The sequence below is a fragment of the Pteropus medius genome, unplaced genomic scaffold (assembly GCF_902729225.1).
Source record: "Pteropus medius unplaced genomic scaffold, Ma_sr-lr_union100, whole genome shotgun sequence".
Lineage (NCBI taxonomy): Eukaryota > Metazoa > Chordata > Mammalia > Chiroptera > Pteropodidae > Pteropus > Pteropus medius.
The window spans coordinates 22533904-22553227 of NW_024349519.1; the positions used below are offsets into that span (position 1 = coordinate 22533904).

The 19324-nt window shown below is 32.8% G+C and overlaps 1 pseudogene; it reads right to left on the bottom strand.

The window, feature by feature from the left end:
• Positions 1–1271: 1271 nt before the first annotated feature.
• Positions 1272–1399, bottom strand: LOC120618749 (uncharacterized; annotated as a pseudogene).
• Between the last annotated feature and the right edge of the window lie 17925 nt (positions 1400–19324).

Sequence of the window (19324 nt, forward strand, 5' to 3'; positions counted from 1 at the left end):
TAGTAGTTTAATGTCACTGTGGTTAAAAAAGATACTTATTATTTCTATCATTAAATTTGCCAAGACTTGTTTTGTGACCTAACATATACCTAACATATAGTTTGTTCTGGAGAATATGCCATGTACATTTGAGAGAAATGTATATTCTGCTTCTGTTGCATGACATGTTCTTTTTATGTCTGTTAGGTTCCTTTAGTCTAAAGTATAGTTGCAGTCCAACCTTTAACGAATTTCTTTCTGGATGACCTATCCATTATTGAAGGTGGGGTATTGAAGTCCTTAATATTATTGCATTGTTGTCTATTTCTCCATTCAGACCTATGCGTATTTGCTTAATATATTTAAGTGCTGATTTGGGGTGACTATATATTCATGATTATTATACTTTCTTAATGAATTGACCTCTTTATCATTATGTAATGATCCTCTTTTCTCTTGTTACTGTCTTTGTCTCAAAATCTGTTTTGTCTGATATAACTAGTTATTCCTGCTCTCTTTGAGGTTCTAATTGCATGGAATATATTTTTTTTTACATCCCTTCACTTTGAACTCATGTGTGTACCTTAAAACTGAAGTAAATCTTGAAGGCAGCATAATATTGGGTTATTTTAATTCAACCACTATATACATTGTGATTGAACAGGTTAACCATGTACATTTAGTGTAATTATTAATAAGTAGGACTTACTTATCTTACTGTTTTCTTGCTGTTTTGTATTTCTCTTCTTCCTTTCTTCCTACCTTGCCAAATTCCTTTGTGAATTAATTATTTTCTCTAGCGGTGTACTTTGATTCCCTTCTCTTTATATTTTGTGTGTTAACTGTATCTTTAGCTTTGGGGTTACCATAAGGCTTACATAGAACATACTACAGATATAGCAGTCTATAGCTTTTGTCTTTTAACCTTTTAGAATAGTTAAGTGATTAATACTAACATATTACAGTATTCTAAATTTGACTATATACTTACTTTACCAATGTGTCGTATATTCTCATGTGTTTTCATGTCACTCATTAAGCATCCTTTGTTTTAGCTTGAAGAATAACTTTCAGCATTTCTTGTAAGACAGGTCTAATGGTGATAAACTCTTTTAACTTTTGTTTATTTGGGAACACCTTTTCATTTACTTAATTTCTGAAGGACAGCTTTGTACGACAAAGTATTCTTTTTTCTTTAATTTAATTTTTTTTTTTTTTTTTTAGGCAAGGCAACCCTTGGTTGACCTCACAGATCGCAAAGATCTTGTCAGCCTACAATCCCTTATGTTTTACACCTACAACACCTGATCTTCCTAGGTGGTCTCCCATCCAAGTACTAACCAGGCCCGACCCTGCTTAGCTTCTGAGATCAAACTTAGCTTCTGGGATCGGGCTTGTTTGGGGTGGCATGGCCATAGACCAACAAAGTATTCTTGGTTGGCATTATTTACCCCCCTACCCCAACATTCTGTATATATCATCTCACACTCCCGTGTCCTATAAGTTTTCTGTTGAGAAATCAATTGATAGTTTTAAGATGAAAGCTCATCTGTTAGTGACAAGCTTCTTTCCTCTTGCTGCTTTTAAGAGTCTCTGTCTTTGATATTTGACAGTTTTATTATAATATGTTCTAGAAAGGATCTTTTTAAGTGGAATTTGTTTGGAGTCCTACATGCTTCACAAATTTGGCAACTAAATTTTTCTCCAGATCTGGTAAGTTCTCAGCCATTATATATTTAATAACCTTTCTGCCCTGTTCTCCCTCTCACCTTCTGGGACTCCAATAAATTCACAGATTGCTTCTTTAAATGGTATCACATAGTTCATGTAGGCTTTTTTTCATACTTTTTCATTCTTTTCTCTTTGTCCTCCTCTGATTCTCCCATCTTGCTAAAGTCTATCTAAAGTTTAAATTTAAAAGTGGCATAGGGACATCGAGAAACAATTATACTATTATGTAATTATACATAGAGAAACAATTATACTAATTTATTTCCACCTAATTACTCATACATGAAAGGTCTGATAAAGGAAAACTGAAATGAGTGCCCATTTTGGCAAGCCACATATACAAATGGTGGGCTACGGGTTGGTCTGAATAAACCTTCTGAATAAGCCTTTTTTGGAGCTAGGAAGTTAATGATGTGGCTTCCTGGGTGGACAGGAAATAAAAGCCTGAGAATAGGAAGACTCCAGTTTTGATCCTGAGTCAACACAGAAGGAGAATTCCTGAAAATTAAAGAAAAAAAAAAAGAAGGAAAGGGAACCATATATAATTTAATATTTACCCCAAGCTAACTAAATTTTATCATTTTCAAATTCATATAAGCTTGCTGCAGTCACAAGTGTTTGTATGCTTTAATTTTGCTGAGCAACTGACTTATTGGGGTGATAAGCTCATCTCTGTTCACATTTAATTATAAAACCATTCATCAAAAATAAAGTAAGAAACTTCTGCTAGTCAGAAATTGATAAGCCATGAAATCTGTCTTACATTTGCACTATATATAGCTCAAGATCTAATTTTTTTTTTTCCTCTTCTCTTTTTTTGCCTTTGGCTCAATAAACTTAGTAGAAATAAAAGTTTAGAGAAAACTTAGCTGCTCACCTACAATTGAGCAGTCTGTAAAATATTTTTAGATTTTTCAATATATTCATAGAATTTGTATTTGATTTAAACTGTTCTGATATCTATTGTTTTAATAATTTAAAATATTAAGATATTTCCTTTTTATACTCTGAATGTGTGGAGAATGCTTCAACATATAAAGATGAAATTTTTTTTGGATGATAAACTATCTATTGTTGCTTCCAGATATTTATTTTGTTCTTGTTTTTATGTTTATTTATAGTCACTGAGGATTGGCATTTTGTTACGAAGAGAATCATACTGAATTCATACCCAAACCCTTGGGTATCTATTTACAGATACTTCTGTGATAATAAAAAGACAAAAATGAAATATATTTTGGAAGTATATTTTAGTCTAGCATGCTTTACTAAGTTTAGTTTCTACAGGTTTGTTGAAAGTAACCCTTCAGAAAGTAACCCTTCAGAACCCTTCGTTAACAAGAGTGAAACGAAGAATGAGTGGGTTATCTATGCAATTTTGCTTAAAATCAATAAAAATTTCAGGCCTAAAATTTATGTATTAACCTATGACTTGTAGTATGGTTGATTACAAACTCTTGTTTAAATTAAAAAATAAATGAGGAACTAGTTATTGAAAATGGTAAGTTTATATAGTCAGTTTGAGAACAACTGAGTATGAGCCATCTCTGAGTTCATTAAATATAGACATATAATAGGTAATTAGTGTAAAATCTAGAGTTGAAAATCTGGAGGTATATATTTAGTGATTATGAATATTCAAGTGGTTTTTAAATAATGACAAATGACATTGTCCATGAAATGCATGTATATAAAAAATATCAACAGCCAAGAAACATCAGATTTTGAAGGGCATATATTAGTTTTCTATTGCTGCGTAATAAATTACCACAAAGTGACTTAAAACAACACCAACTATTAGCTCAGAGTTTTATAGGTCAGAAGTTCAACACAGTTGGCTATATTCTCTGCTCAGGTTAAAATCAAGATGTCAGCTAACTATGTTTTCATCTGGAATTCAGGGTTTTTTGTCAAGCTCATTTGGGTTTTTGAAAAAAATTGAGTTCCTTCAAGTTGTTGGACTTAGTCTCCATTTTTCAATGACTGTTAACTGGGAGCTGCTCTCAGCTTCTAGAGGCCACCTACATTCTATGCCAAATAATTCCCTCTATCATCAAGTATGTCAGAGTACAACAATTTTTTCTCCTATTTCAAAGCTTTCCCTTTTCTAAAACCAGAAGAAAAGTCTGCTTTTGAAATAGTTCAAGGTATTAGTATAGATCCACCTAGATAATCGCCTTACCTTAAGCTCAACTGTGCCATATAACATGACATGTTTACAGGAGTAATATCACATCATATTCACAAGTTTAGGGTGGCACAGCTTTGGGAGACCATTTTGGAATTTTGCTTATCATGGGGCAACCCTAGGATGTTGAGATGAAGAAAAGCGAAATAGGAGTATAGGACAAAAAGAAAAAGGGAGGATAACAGATATTTTAAAACAATTGGTGATCAATCCAGGGACTTAAAATGTCTATTTGTTTTGGAAAAATAGAATTCACATGAAAAAGAAGCTTCAGTGGAAAAAAAAGTTAGAAATATGAAGGCAGTAGAATGGAATATGAATTAGGATTATAGCAGTCGATTGCTCTTTCAAGAAACTTGGCAGAGATGAGACTGAAATGGGGCAGAAACAAAGAAGGTCAAGAATGAGAGGGATGCAAGTGTTTTTGTTTTAAGATGATCCATGAGAGAGGAAGATCTTAAAGAATGCCAGAAAAAAAAAATCAAGTAAGTTAGAAATCCTATGTTTATTTTATTTTTTCAAATTAACAAAACACATGAGATGAGGGTTCGCAAAAAACTATGTTTTTTTTTTTTTCTTATACAAAGTAATTCTTTGCTTGTTTAACAAAAGCAAGTGGCTTTGGCATTTTCTATGTGTGTGCTAACATTTCTCCTAATATGTGCCTTGCAGTCCCTCAAAGTATGTCTTAATTGTATTCTGAGCGTATTTTCCAAAACAAAATGGTCTGAAAAGGTGACCAAATATTGAAATTACAACACTCCAAAAATAGTTAGATACTTGGTTTGCATACTCAATTAACACAGAAATCTCATTGAGTGTAGGATTTAAACTGTCAGACTTAAGAGTAACTAGTAGATACACATTCAACACACTATAGTTTTTCTGTCAATGTAGCGGCTGAAATTATACAAATAACTAACTTTTCAATGGTTATTTTAACCATATTAATATATGTTCCACTTTTTTGTAATTGATTGATAAAATAACCAGAATCAGCTGAATAACCCCAACTGTGCTTCTTAGTATAAAATATATGTTTAATGTTAGAATTAATTATCAACCCATGTAATATATTAAGACAGTGTAGAAACAGCATGTTTGGTGTTGTATTCAAAAGGAAGTACAAGAATTCCACAAAACTCGTCTTCTATTACAAACGTATACCCTAAAATACCTCTGTGAATGACTATATTATACAGGATTAAAACAAAACAGTTTTAATCCTGTATAATATAGTATATATATAATATATAATATAATAACATATTTCAATACATTATAATTAAAGTAGAAATCTGTGAAGTAAATGCTTATGTTTATTATCTAAAATGATAATTGTACATCTCTGGGACTAAATCTCTCAATAAATTGAAAGAAAAATGTTTGCCTATTGGAAAGTTAAGATGGAGACCAGTCTTTGGAATGCTGTGTGTGTGTGTGTGTGTGTGTGTGTGTGTGTGTGTGTGTGTGTGTGTAAGAACTCACTAGGTATTGTAGTTTAAATATTAAATCTAATATTTAATAATAATAACAATTTCTTGATTCCAAGTGTGGCAGACAAATGATCCTTTAAGGATGTCCATGTCTAAATATCCAGAACCTGTGATTATGTTACCTATTATGGCAAATGGACTTTGCAGTTGTTATTAAAATAAGAATCCTGGAAAAGAAAAGGTTATCCTGGATTATCTGAGTGGGTCTACTATAATCACAAGGGTTCTTATGAAATGCAGGTAGGAAGGTCAAAGTCAGAGAAGGAGATATGATGGAAACAGAAAGGTTTGAATGATGTGAGGATGGGATCATGAGGCAAGAAATTAAGATGATCTTTAGAAGCTGGAAAAGGAAAAAGAACAAATTCCAGTCCCTGCCTCCTCTCTTCCCTTCTAAGGCATTCAAAAAAAAAAAATGCAGCCCTGCTGACTGCTTTTATATTTCTGATCTCCAGAACTATAACATAATAGATTTCTGTTGCTTTAAGACACTAAGTTGGTGGTAATTTATTACAACAGTAATAAAAAATTAATACACCAAGTACATTCTAATGTAATCAGCCACACTGAGAGAAGTATGTTTAGTTTAATGCTTTTTTCCATAATTATGGCTGTACCATAAAAAAAAAAAATTATTTTACAATTTTAAATGGAGGTAAATTAAGAAAAACCAAGTTGATGAAAGCATTTCAGAAAGTGAACACATGCTAAGGATTCACTGCTACCCTTTTAAATAATCAGTAATTGAGATTAATCCTGCTTTTAGTGAAGTAGAGAGTAAAGTCCTAGTAGGAAGAATTTGGTATTACAAATTCAAAAAAGGAAATGTTATGAGTCCTGTGCCATATTAAGAATATGGACTTTGGCAATAATGACAAAGTACAGTATTTGATCACAGATCTGTGTTTCTAGGGAGCATCTAGTTTAACAGCTGTAACGGAGGCACAAACCATGACCATATCTCAGAAGGAACCTCCCTCTCCTTGGGTAGCTTACAATCTGGAAAATGGCCTCATTTATTCATCCATAGTGGTCACTGCTCATATCCTTATTGTTGAAGCCTTTCTTGGCCTCGCTTTGTGTCTTATCCTCTTGCTTAGGGTAGACGTTCATATACCGAAGATTCAGAATCAAGGTATCCCATACAGATGTCATCTCAGAAGTTTGCCAGCTCACTTGAAAGCAGACAATAAGCTTGACATGGGTCGTCTTTGGAAACCACACATCTCTATTCTTTTCTCTTATTATTTAAAGGAGAAATTGTTTCTTTGTTACCCTCAAATGTACTCTACAACTAAAATTAGAGAACTTCCATTTACGTAAACAGCATTGATCACATGTTTTTATCTGTTTCCTCCTCAAATCCCACTAATATAACAATAAATCCTTTTTAATTAAATTATATCTCAACAAGGATAGAAATAATAGAAAAGGTGACAAGCATAGGTAAGAAATGTCAACAAAGTTTGAGAGCTAGAAGGTGAATAGATGACTAGCAACTGACTTTGAAGAGAGAGAAAGGGCCTGGAACTAATAATAAGCTACCTAATTTTATCCCATAGAAAGCCAGAAGACTCAGATCTTTGGAGGCAACAACTTCTGAAGGCTGGGATATGATAGTTGAAGAAACCATATGTATGACTGAGGTCCCCAGATTTCTTCCCCAAGGCTTTGCTGCTAGAACAATGTATCTTTCCTACTCCAGTGGAATAAAGGAAGTATTCTCTGAGAAGGCTGGATCAATAAGGTTCTGGACTCAAAGAATTAAACTCAGAGGAGGAGTAAAACTAATGATTAATGCAAGTCTGCATAGTGCATAGTAACACCACTCTGCTCTCTTCCTCAACATGTTTCCAGGATTCTTTCAGGGCATTAGACAGATCAAAGGTAGACAGATCTAAAAATAATTAAATTTCAGGATTTATGAAATGGAGAACACTCTCTTACAAATTACTCTGTAGACAAATTATTTATTCTGTGAATGAGACACATCCACAAAATGTCTCCAGTTGCTACTTTAGTGCCTCACTTTTAATTATAGTTTTCCAAAGAATATCGAAAAAGAAATCAGGAAAAAAAAGGCAGAATTTTTAGATTTAAAAAAAATCAAATAAAGCTATACAATCAGGCAATATAAAAAAGAAAAATACATTCTTGAAAAAAGTTACAATGCTATGCAAAAAGGGCATTCAGAAAACAAAAAGAGCCACAAAACTATGTTCTGGCTCACAAGGTATGAAGTTATTGACATGCAGAATTCTTGATACTACTGTTAAAATGAAGGAATCTTCCACTTACCCCTCTCTTCTTTCTGCCAGTTGGCAAGTATGCAAGTGGCTGGATCAGGTATGATAAATAAAAAAATGAAAGCCGTGCATTTAAAATAGCAGGAAAATAGGAACAGATGACTTGATTACTAATATCGTGGAGCTATCATGTCAAGCTCTCCACTGATAATACTTAGACAATTATTTGAATAGAGAAACACAGAATTAATAGTCTGTCTATAGCAACCAAATCTCATAATAGTCCATAGTTAATGTCATTTTGATAAGCACAGTGACACCACAAAGTAAAAAAAGGAGAAATGATGCAAATGAATATTGGTAGCAAATAGTAGTGACTGTCACAAAGTTAACAGTAGAATAGCTACAGTTTGGACAAAATAACAATCAATTTGATATTTTCCCCAAAATATCAATATTGAATTTTATCAAAATATCAATCAAAGGATATGAAAACCATTTAAGAATACCAAGGTCTCAAAATGTTTACAGTTATTATTTTTCAGGAAGCTATTGGAGAACATGTTTCATAAAAATGATAAAAGTTAACCATGAAAAGAAAAAATATGGAAACCAGAAAATAATCAGTGTAGAAATAAGGCATCAAGGCTTCCTAGAAGCAGAGAAAATAAATTTTCGAAAATAAAATTTCAGTTATTTGGCTGATCTAGAACACAACCAATTCAAATTGTAAGATGTAAGTACAGCATTTCAGGAGAATAAGTCTAAGAAAAAGAAATGAAATTGATAGTTTACCTGATAAAGTATTGGAGCATGTTGGGAGGTATTTCAGAGTTCTTCTAAAAAGTCAGGGTTAATCAATCAATGATCGAAAATATACGCACACACACAAACGAAATGATTATTAGATCCAAGAAAAGCAAGAGGCTGTCCAAAACAGAAGATATAACCACAATAAATGATGGCAGTCAGTTTAAATATTACTAATAATGACAAAAATGCAGTCATTAAATACTGAACCAGAAACTGAGATTCTTACAAGAGTATTGGATAAAATGTGTAGTGGGAGAAATGGGTAAGAGAATGTTAAATAAAAAAGGTTACATTCTCATCTTTCACAGTAGGCAGTCAACTGCATCATACATTTTTTAAAAACCTAGAATGGTAATATAGGCTATACCAGTAGTATTTAGAAGTACAATGAAACACTCCAGAAGAAACAGATGAATGAATTGCATAAGTCTGCTTCTGAGGAGTGAAAATTAGAGATGAGGAGTGAGGCAGAAACTGCCGTTCTTAGTTATACAGCTTATAGTGCTATTGTTTTTACAAATAATACTTAAGTATTAAAAAATAACACTATATTAAAAAAAAAAACAACCTCACCTTCCTGCTTCAGCCGCATAAAAGTTCCCAAGGCAAGGAAATGCAGATTTTCTACCTATTTGGAAGTGGGAGAGTATATTAGGAAAATTTCCTGTTATATCAGTTATATTGGCCACTGACATTGGATCAACATTATTCTAATATAGAGCAAATAGAGAAGCTTTGTTTCTGGTTCCCAGAGCACTGGCCACCCCTCCACACACCCACTCACCAATTATATCCCAATATATAAGTTAGAAGAGAGCATTATAGTGAAGCAGAATCTTAGATTTAACCAAATATATTTATTAGACTTAGTGTATTGTTAATATATGAAATCCAAATAAGAGATGCACATTTTATATTAATTTTCTTTGAGGTATAAGACTTATTTCAAAAAAATTGAGAAGAAATAGCAAAGTATTTTTCTATTTATGAATAATAGCATTGAATCATAATCAATAACTCTATGGATTTAAGCAAACTATAAATGTTTCTATAACTTAATAAATATTGTCTTATTGTGAAATGTGATCAAGAAAAAATTTATATCTTTACTTTTCAGTCTTTCTTTCTTTCTCTCCTTTCTTCCTTTTGTCTTTCTTTACCTTTACAAACCTTTTCTCTTAGAAAATATTTTTTTATCCCTTCCAGAAATACTAGATTTTAAACAATAGCCAGAGCAAACCTCATCAATTTAAGAATGGAGAGTGCATCATGTAATGAGTTTATATCTGTATCTCTGTTACCAAATGGATCTAAAGTGACATCTCAGGGTCCGTTAATGAGATTGTCTTATGTCAGGGAATCTGGTAATGGGATCATACCAAATCCGATTATTCAGAGATAATGTTAACAAAAATTAAATCAATTAATGTTCAATTTGCCCTTCACAAACAAAAAAAAATGTAAAAGATTTAACCAGAAACATAGAGTGACACTAGTTATGAAATATCATATTTTAGGATCAATTTGAGAGAAAAATGTTTGCCAGCCCATCAACAAATGATTCTCTTTCATCACCTAAAGTTATATTAGGTAGGTCATTCTTACTTTTAGAAATTACCCATACTATTTATTTTCTAAGTGTTCTTCTTCTATGTACAATTTGTTTCTCCTTCAAAACTACTTGAAAGTCAAACCTTACAGAAAGCATTCTTAGCCTAAGTTTCAGTTTTTCCTATGATAACCATCAGTCTCCGTATATAATTACACTCTTACAGATGTGGTTGTAGTTGTTTATCAAAATACTTGTGCTTTGGTAATGGAAATGCATGTCATATAAGAATCATATGATTTTCTGGGAGATATATTTAAGTAGAAGTCCCTTAGATAATTGTAATGTATAGAAATAAACTGAGATACAATGCTAAGAGAATCATAACTCTACTAAAGAACTGATTATGTCACGTTTTTTAATTTTTATATTTTCATTTTTTTCAACTATAGTTGACATATAATATTATATTAGTTTCAGGTGTACAACATAGTGATTGGATATCTACATAACTTATGAAATGATAAATCCAGTACCCATCTGACATCATACATAATTACACTATTACTGATTATATTCCCCATCCTATACTCTACATCTCCATAACTATTTTCTAACTACCAATTTGTAACTCTAATCCCACCTCTTCACCCATTCCTTGACCCTAACCCCAATCCAAAAGCCATCAAAACAGTCTCTGTATCTATGAGCTTGTTTGTTTTGTTTGTTTATCCTGTTCTCTAGATTCCACATGTAAGTGAAATCCTATGACATTTGTCTTTCTCTGTCTTACTCCACTCAGCACAATACACTCTAGGTTCATCTATGCTCTTGCAGATGGCGAGATTTCATTCTTTCTTATGGCTGAGTAATATGCCATTGTATATATGTACCACCTCTTTATCCATTTACCTACTGATGAACATCCAGGTTCACTCCATATCTTGGCTATTGTAAATAATGCTGCAATGAATATATGGATGCATGTGTCTCTTCAAAATAGTGTTTTGTGTGTGTTTGGATAAATACCCAGAAGTAGGATTACTGGGTCCTTCTTTGTCTCTTTCTATAGCCTTTGTTTTAAAGTCTATATTGTCTAATATAAATAAGCTTGTCCTTTTTTTGGTTTCCATTTTCACACAATATCTTTTTCCATCTTTTAATTTCAGTCTGTGTGTCTTTTGATCTGAAATGAATATTTTGTAGGCTGTATATGTAACAGTCTTGTTTTCTTATCCATTCAGCCAGCCTATATTTTTTTATTAGAATATTTAATCCATTTATATTTAAAGTAATTGTTAACAGATAATGTAGTTATTGCCACTTTATTTTGCATATTTTTCACTCTTTTTTTTTCCTCTTTCTTCTCCTTAAAGAAGTCCCTTTAACTTTTCTTATAATGCTGGTTTGGTGTTGATAAACTCCTTTTACTTTTTCTTGTCTAGGAAACTCTATCCTTCAATTCTAAATGATATCTTTTCTGGGTAGAGTAATATTGGTTGTAGGTCCTTGCTTTTCATCCCTTTGAATACTTAATGCCAATCTCCACTGGTTTGAAAAGTTTCTGTTGAGAAATCAGCTGACAGTCTTATGGGAGCTTCCTTATAGGTAACTAATTTATTTTCTCTTGCTGCTTTTAAGATTCTTTGTCTTTAACCTTTGACATTTTAATTATGATGTCTTGGGGTGGGCCTCTTTGGGTTCATTTTGTTTGGGATTCTGTGTTCAGGGTGACTGTATGTCCATTTCCTTTCCCAGGTTAGTTTTGCCAAGTTTTCCATAATTATTTCTTCGAGTAGGTTTTCGATTCCTTGATCTCTCTCTCTTCCCCTTCTGATACTCCAATGACGTGAATGTTGGTATGCTTGATGTCCCCGAGGCCCCTTAAACTATCATATTTTTTGAATTCTTTCTTCTTGTTGCTCTTCTGATTAGGTGTTTTTGCTACTTTATCTTCTAAATAACTGATTTGATTCCCTCTAATGTATTTGTTTGTATTCTTTATTTGTTATTGTATTTTTCATGTCTGATTCTTTTTATGTTTTCTATCTCCATTTTTATGTTTTCTATCTTTTTGTTAATGTTCTCACTGTGTTCATCTACTCTTCCCTTAAGTTCATTGAGCATCCTTATAACCAGTGTTTGAACTCTGCATCTGGAAGACTGCTTGTCTCCATTTTGTTTAGTTTTCTAGAGCTTTGTTCTGGTCTTTCATTTGAGACATGTTTCTTTGTTGCCCCATTTTGGCTGCCTTCCTGTGTTTGTTTCTTTGTATTAGGTAAGGCTTCTAAGTCTCCTGGTCTTAGGAGGGTGGCTTTATATAGTAAGTATCCTGTGGGGCCAGGTAGCACAGTCTCCTTGGTTACTTGAGCTGGTTGCTCCAGGTTTGTCCCTTGTATGAGTTGTGTGTGCCCTCCTGTTGTAGTTGAGTCTTGTTTGTTTGTGCATGTCAATAGAAGGGATTGACTCTCAGGCTGACTGACTGTGAGGACTGGCCATGACTACAGGGGAGTTGCTGTTGTGCAGGGTCTGACCCTAAAAAGCAGAATTCGCTTTAGTAGGTCTCTGGTGCCCACCAAAGCTGCCCTGTGGTGTGTTGTTTGTAGAGGTGGTGGAGTGGTACTCTGGCTCAGTCTGAAGAGGCCATTGGCCATGCCACTTCAAGGCCTACTGTGATGCTCCCGCCACAAGGCATGTTCAGCTACATACTGCGCCCTACCTGGGGCCACCTGGCATGAGCCGTGAAGCAATCCACAGAGATCTTCTACTCGCACAGAGTTTGGAGGTACCTAGAAAAGGGGTTAAACTGAGAAATGGATGCCAGTAGTGCCAGGCTTGGGGGTCTCAGTATGAGGTACGGGGCACGCCAAGGCTAGATGCTACTTGTTTGAGGTTTGTGAACCTTTGAGTGACTTTAGGAAATTCTGTAGCATGAGCCAAGATAGGCCATTTGTATGGAAAATTCACTGGAAGCTGCTTGGGCGAACCTGCAAGTTGAGTGGGGAGGGTTCTCAGGGCAATAATGTTAGCTAGGATGGAGACTCAGATATGACACTCATCTGTATCTGCATGCTGGGCTGGGGCAAGGCTCAACAAAGGAACAATGGATTCTGCTCGCATTTCTGTCTGAGAGAAAGCTGCCCCTTCAGCCCTCATCCTGATGCCAGACAATTGAGTTCCTCCCTGTATGTCTCTAGTGTCTTTCAAGCTGCTGCCCCAGTTCTGGAGCTAAGAGCTAGTGAGTCTGTAGGTGAATAAGTCCCTGAGCGGTCCCTTAAAGAGGAACACCTGTGCAATAGCCATTCTAAGTGCAGAAGGTATAGACATAGAGAATTACATAGACAAAATTCTCTTGGGGGCTTAATTGCATTCATTTTGATGGAGAAACAGAAAGGAAGCAGAATATTTATACATAAAATAATAATGTAAGCCAAATAATTGGGCAAGGTATATTCAGGTAGAGATGAGTGCTATAAAAAAAAACGTAATAGAGAGTAATAATAGAGACCATACACACTTGATTGTTAAAGTAAACTTATCTGAGATTAATTTTAGTTGAAAACTTAATGGCAACTATAAACTAAGCATTTTAAAATCTGAAGTCCAACCTCTTGAGGCAAAAGAAATAACACATGTGAGATCTTGTAACAGTCTGCTAGTTTTCTCTAGTATTTGTTTTCGCCTTCCTTTTAATAAATAAAACCTCTTCTTCTAATTTTACACAGGACATATACATTTCCCAGGCTGTTAGGGGTGGTCCTGTGACATGAGCAATGAATGGACTATGAATGCAAATATGTTCAATTTGTAGGTCACACCCCTTAACAAATGAGCTAGTTTCTGCTTTCTTCTTCTTGCAGGCAGGATTCCATATAAATTTTTGATGGTTAGCTTATGCAATGGAAAGACAATAGAAAGCTATCAGATCAGAAAGTTGGAAGGAAACTTTGCCTACTCCAATCTGTTGTGAGAAAGAGAAATTAATTTCTATTTGGTGAGAATCATTGAATTATTTTTTCCTTATTGATTCTGTAACTTTGGCCTGAACTACCTGATACTAGCTCTATGGCAGGTATAACCTTGGTATACAGAAAATAATATTAGAAAATCAGTGTGTATGAAAAAGTAAGTGTGAAGAAATGTGACAGAAAGCGATTTCTGAGACGTAGGCAATAATTAACTTACGGGTGTCCTTGTAAATCATTTCAGTTTAATTGCATTCAATGGAAAAATTTTGGAGGAAAGTGACTTAATTTGGCTTCCTTTTTAAAAGGACTATTTTAATTGTTGTAAATAAAATTGATTCTAAGGGGTCAAATGCTTGCAGAAACATAGAAATATAGCTATGTAAATCATCCAGTTGAAAGATTGAAAGGGGTAGAATCAATGGAAAGTCCAAAAACATTTAGTTATATATTTAACCTTTGTCATCACAAGTAATAATATCCAATATTCATTCAACATGTATTCATTAAAGACCTCCTATATACATGCCAGCATATTAAAAAACAGTGACAGAATGTTAAATGAGACATGGTTTCTAACTGTAAATAATCCACAATAGATATATTATTTGAAATTGGAATACATGCTACAAAGACACAGGGCAAGGTACTTTGAGAGAGAAAATAGAATTTGCTTAATTATGATTATGCCTTGCTAAAGAAATATTTACCTAATATATAAGATAAAAGTAGTGACTACCCTGGCAAAGATTTTGGGGGAGGGGACTGTAGAGAATTCTGGGTAGAGACATGAATAGAGTGTGAAGCAGGAATGGATTTGACCGAGTACATGGCATATAGTGGGAAAAAAAAAAACTGTAGTCATTGGGCAGAGATTATAAGGACATAACACTATAAAAAGTAACAGTAATACTTCTAATGTATACCCCTATATATTAACAATTTAGATGAAATTTAATGTATAAAATATCACCTACAGAATATGCTATAAAATATGCTTCTGGCTAAGACACTTCAGAAGTCATGAAGGCATTTTAAGTAGATATCATTACCAAATTGCATCTTTGCTTTTTCCCCTCAGAAATTATAGCACAACTCAAATAAACTATGATAGATTTATCGTAAAACTTTCCACTTCCTGTTATATATCTAGATTATGTACAAAAGATTTACTGAGATAGACTTGGTGGGAAAAAAAATAAATCACACAAACTAAACAATATGATTAGTCACATGTATTATAACTGTGAATAAAGGCTCATGTACTGTAATCAATTTTTGCTCAACTAGATAATAATATAATAACTGATTATAAATAATGTTATTTCATGCTAAAATCATGATGTTTTTTCATGGGCAAAAGTTCAGTTGCAAATTTTGAACTACAGAACAAACTCTCAGTGTTTCCGCAAGATAAGAAACCAGTTTGGTCCTAACTTTTTAAAGATGTGACTTGGATTATCAAATTTGCTAATCTGTCTCATATCTTTGGTATATTTAATGATTTAATCCTTCCATAAAAGGAAGGAATGTAACATGCTGTTATCAATGGCAGAAAACATTCAAAGGCACAAAGAAAAGTTAGAAGTTTGGAAGATAAATATTTTTAAGGATTGCTATAACATATTTCATAATTTAACAATAATTATCAGTGAAATCGGTCATCATAATATTGCCCTTTGTTGAAAGTTTTCACCAATCATCTTACAAATTTAATACAATGTTTTGAATTTTATTTTCCATTAAAGTAGATCTATCAATAAGAGATTCATGAATCTGAATCCATTTTTAAATTATTTAAATTTAACAGATTTATACTGTAAAGTTTTAGGTAAGTGAATTTTAAAAATAAAGCATAACTTTCTACATTTGAATAAAAATTACAAAAAAATATGCCAAACTTGCTTTATAATCTCTTCTACTTTTGTCAACATGCATCTCTGAGACTGGCTTCTCTAACATGAGTGTTTTACAGACAAACCACAGAAGAATTTAAATATATATTACCTCCTGCAAGTGGTGAGGTTGCCACATTAAAATTTTTAAATATTGATACAACTCCTTAAAACAGACCTAAAGATATTCTATAGGAAATCACTATTTATTTCATAAATTTCTGATTAGTTATGATGTGCAATGACACAAAGTTACAAGTGATTCTCTTAACTTATTAAGTCTAATATGCTCACTTTCAATAATCGACGAGTACATATTTGTAAATATTTCATTTTTATGTGATGCTTGTTTTGATTATACTGATTAAAATAATCTTATCTCTGCTAAATCTAATTATTAGAATTAGAATGTTTTATTTTAATTTTTCTAAAATTTCACTTTTTGATGGATTTTTTAAAAGCATTGCTTTATGACAGATTGGGGTAAAATAGTCCTTTATCACATATAGTTTTAAAAGTATTAATATAACTTATATTCCTACATTGAATTCTTTTCAACACACTTCTATTTTAAAGTTCTTGTTTGCATTTTTCTTTCTGACTCTTTCTGGATCAAATGATGCCTCAAACATGGTATAAAAATCAGTGAGTGAATAATTGTGTTACTTATAAAACACACTCATTCATACAATATAAACCTTGTACTTAAAATAAGTAATTCTACAACTATTTTAATACTTGATAGTACTAGAAAGAATTGGCAGGAAAGGCACTGAAGCATACTAATTCACATATAAATGCAAAATGATTTTCCAAAATATCAGTGGTATTTACCTTGCTACCTTCCATCTGCTGTGACTTTAGGTGAATTATTTTCTTCTTAGATCTCTGCTATATTTCCCTTTCTTATATTCTTAATGTGTAGGTTTTTCTACCAATAGTCTGGGTTCACATTACCTTCAACATAATATGGTCACTGTGTCCACTTAACATTTTTTATGCTGCACATATTTTATTCAACTCAATGTTATTTAAGATAGTAGGAAAACACAAATATAGGTTCCTCATTTTAATTAGTTTTTTTGGATACTTCTAATATAGAAAGAGAGTAAACTATTGTTTGAAGTATATCCTTCTTCATGATAACAATGGTTCCTCATCTTGTAGTCAAAATTCTCTATTGCAGATTTCTCAAAATAAAAAAAAAACAAAAAACACTGCATTGAGCTTACTTGGCATCCCATCTATTTTGTTTATGTAGAGTTTAAAAGAGAAAAAAAGTTCACATACAATGTCCACTGAAGACAGCAGTCTACCTTTCAGCTATCTTGCAAAATAAAATTATCATAAACTTAATAAATAATTCTGTAGTGTTATATATTCCAACTAGTTTAAATTATTCATTGCATAGTACTTTTCCCCCCACATATGCTACTCTATTGTTTTAAACCAGTCGATTTATAAAAATGTCATCAACACAGTACAAATTAATGATTCCAGCAAAACACATTTGCGATACCTTAGGTATGTGACAGGCAATTAAAAAAAGTTGTATTGATTTGTCTAAAATGTTAAATGACATAATAGCCATACAGTAAAGTACTGAATAATTTAAGTAAATCAATGGTTTTTGAATTTTGTAGGAGTACTAACTGTCTTGGGTGCTAAGGTAAATCAATATAATAAAATAAAAATGAAGCGGTTTATAATGATGAATGTTTGGGTTGATAATAACCAGAGGTAGAATCTCATTTAGCCATTGTAACAAACAACTTCCAGGCATCTTTTGTGCACTATTCCCATCAGAAAACATGGTCTTATATAATCAATTGATTTTAGCACTTAAATAGCTTTTCATTTGCAAGACACCTAGCCTCAGTATAAACTAAACCTTTCTCAGAGTGTCATTAGTTTTGACTTGATTTAGAATGATAATAGATATTTACTACCATTAGAGCTATTTTGTTTGTTTTATGTAGTTTGTAAATAACACCATTTTATGAGAAAATGAGAAATGTTCATTTGTTGTGCTCCTATATATTTGCAAGATTTAGGGTTTAGCATTTTTGTGTTTTTACTAATCTCTTTTTACTCTCATTTCCAATGGCAAAACCAATGGAAAAATATTTATTTTTCATTTCACATAGCCTCGGTCTGAATGCATTTTCTAGTCTCACATTTTGTTTTGTAGGAGTATGGTATTATATGTGTATATATAATTTTCCTATATAATGTCCTTTGTGGTTTACAAAATATTTAAAGATCTAATAAAATCTTGGACACTTTCCATAGGGAAAAAAATTTCAAAAGTAGACATAAACACAATGTTGTATATAATTTAAGAGAACTCTGATTTACCCTGGGTTCTTTTTATATTCAAACAGAAAGAATAAAAATTCAAACAATGAAAACAGCAACAATTAGCAGTGCTGAAACCTTTAAATGCTTTAGTGTTATAGCTAGACTTAAAATGATAAACATAGATAAAAAATTGCTAAAAATGCTTTACCCATAAAATTTATGCCTTCTCGAAAAATTCACAAGACAATCCCATAGAAAAGGCCAAAGACACTATAACATCACCAAGAAAAGACAGGTGGAGAAAAGAGGTATCATTCCTGAAATGGGAGACCCAAAGTAGACAAAGAACTAACACCCAGATTACAGCAAAGGAGAAATACAAAGTAGTCTGTTATTGAGTCTTGGTAGTAAAACCATGGTGGATTAGGCATGGACCCTGTAGCCAAATTGCCTGGGTCAATTATTTTATATTGTACCCTTCATAAATTATTTAGATCTAATACACTCCTCTTCTGCAAACTGGGGATATTAATAGGATTTATTTCATAGATCTCATGTGAGGATGAGATGCTTAACTCCATAATGCATGGCACATATTCAGTAAGAAGACAGATACTAAACTTCTGATGTGCTCTTTTTTGTAGTGACCCTGTTTCCTGCCAGAGTTGCTCTGAACTAAAATGTGGCAAATCTTGCCAGTAGGGAAAAGTCCTGGGATGTTTATTTGGATGGACAGTCAAGATAAGACTTTACTTCTCACTAAACTAAACAGCAGACAATGGAAATATCTGTCTAGGGTGAGCGGGGAGAGAAGTGTGGGCTCTCTGAATAGAAAGTGGAAAGAACCCTGTGCAGAAGACACTGAAATGAATGAAAAGTTTACATGTCCAGATTAGTCATAGGCATATCTCTGGCAATATATGTCACTACTTACATATCATCACTGTAAGCAAGATATAGTAAGCTTACATAGTATTCATAAAACAGGCCAATGGGAAATCTCAAAGATTCAAAATATGAGCACAAAACCAAGAATCAGCAAAACTTTCAGAAACAATAACTCCACAAACGAAAGAGGTCAAATTCAATAAATTAAATAAGGATTAAAATAACAAAATGAAAGTTAATGTATAAAGCAAAAGATAACATTAAAATAAATAT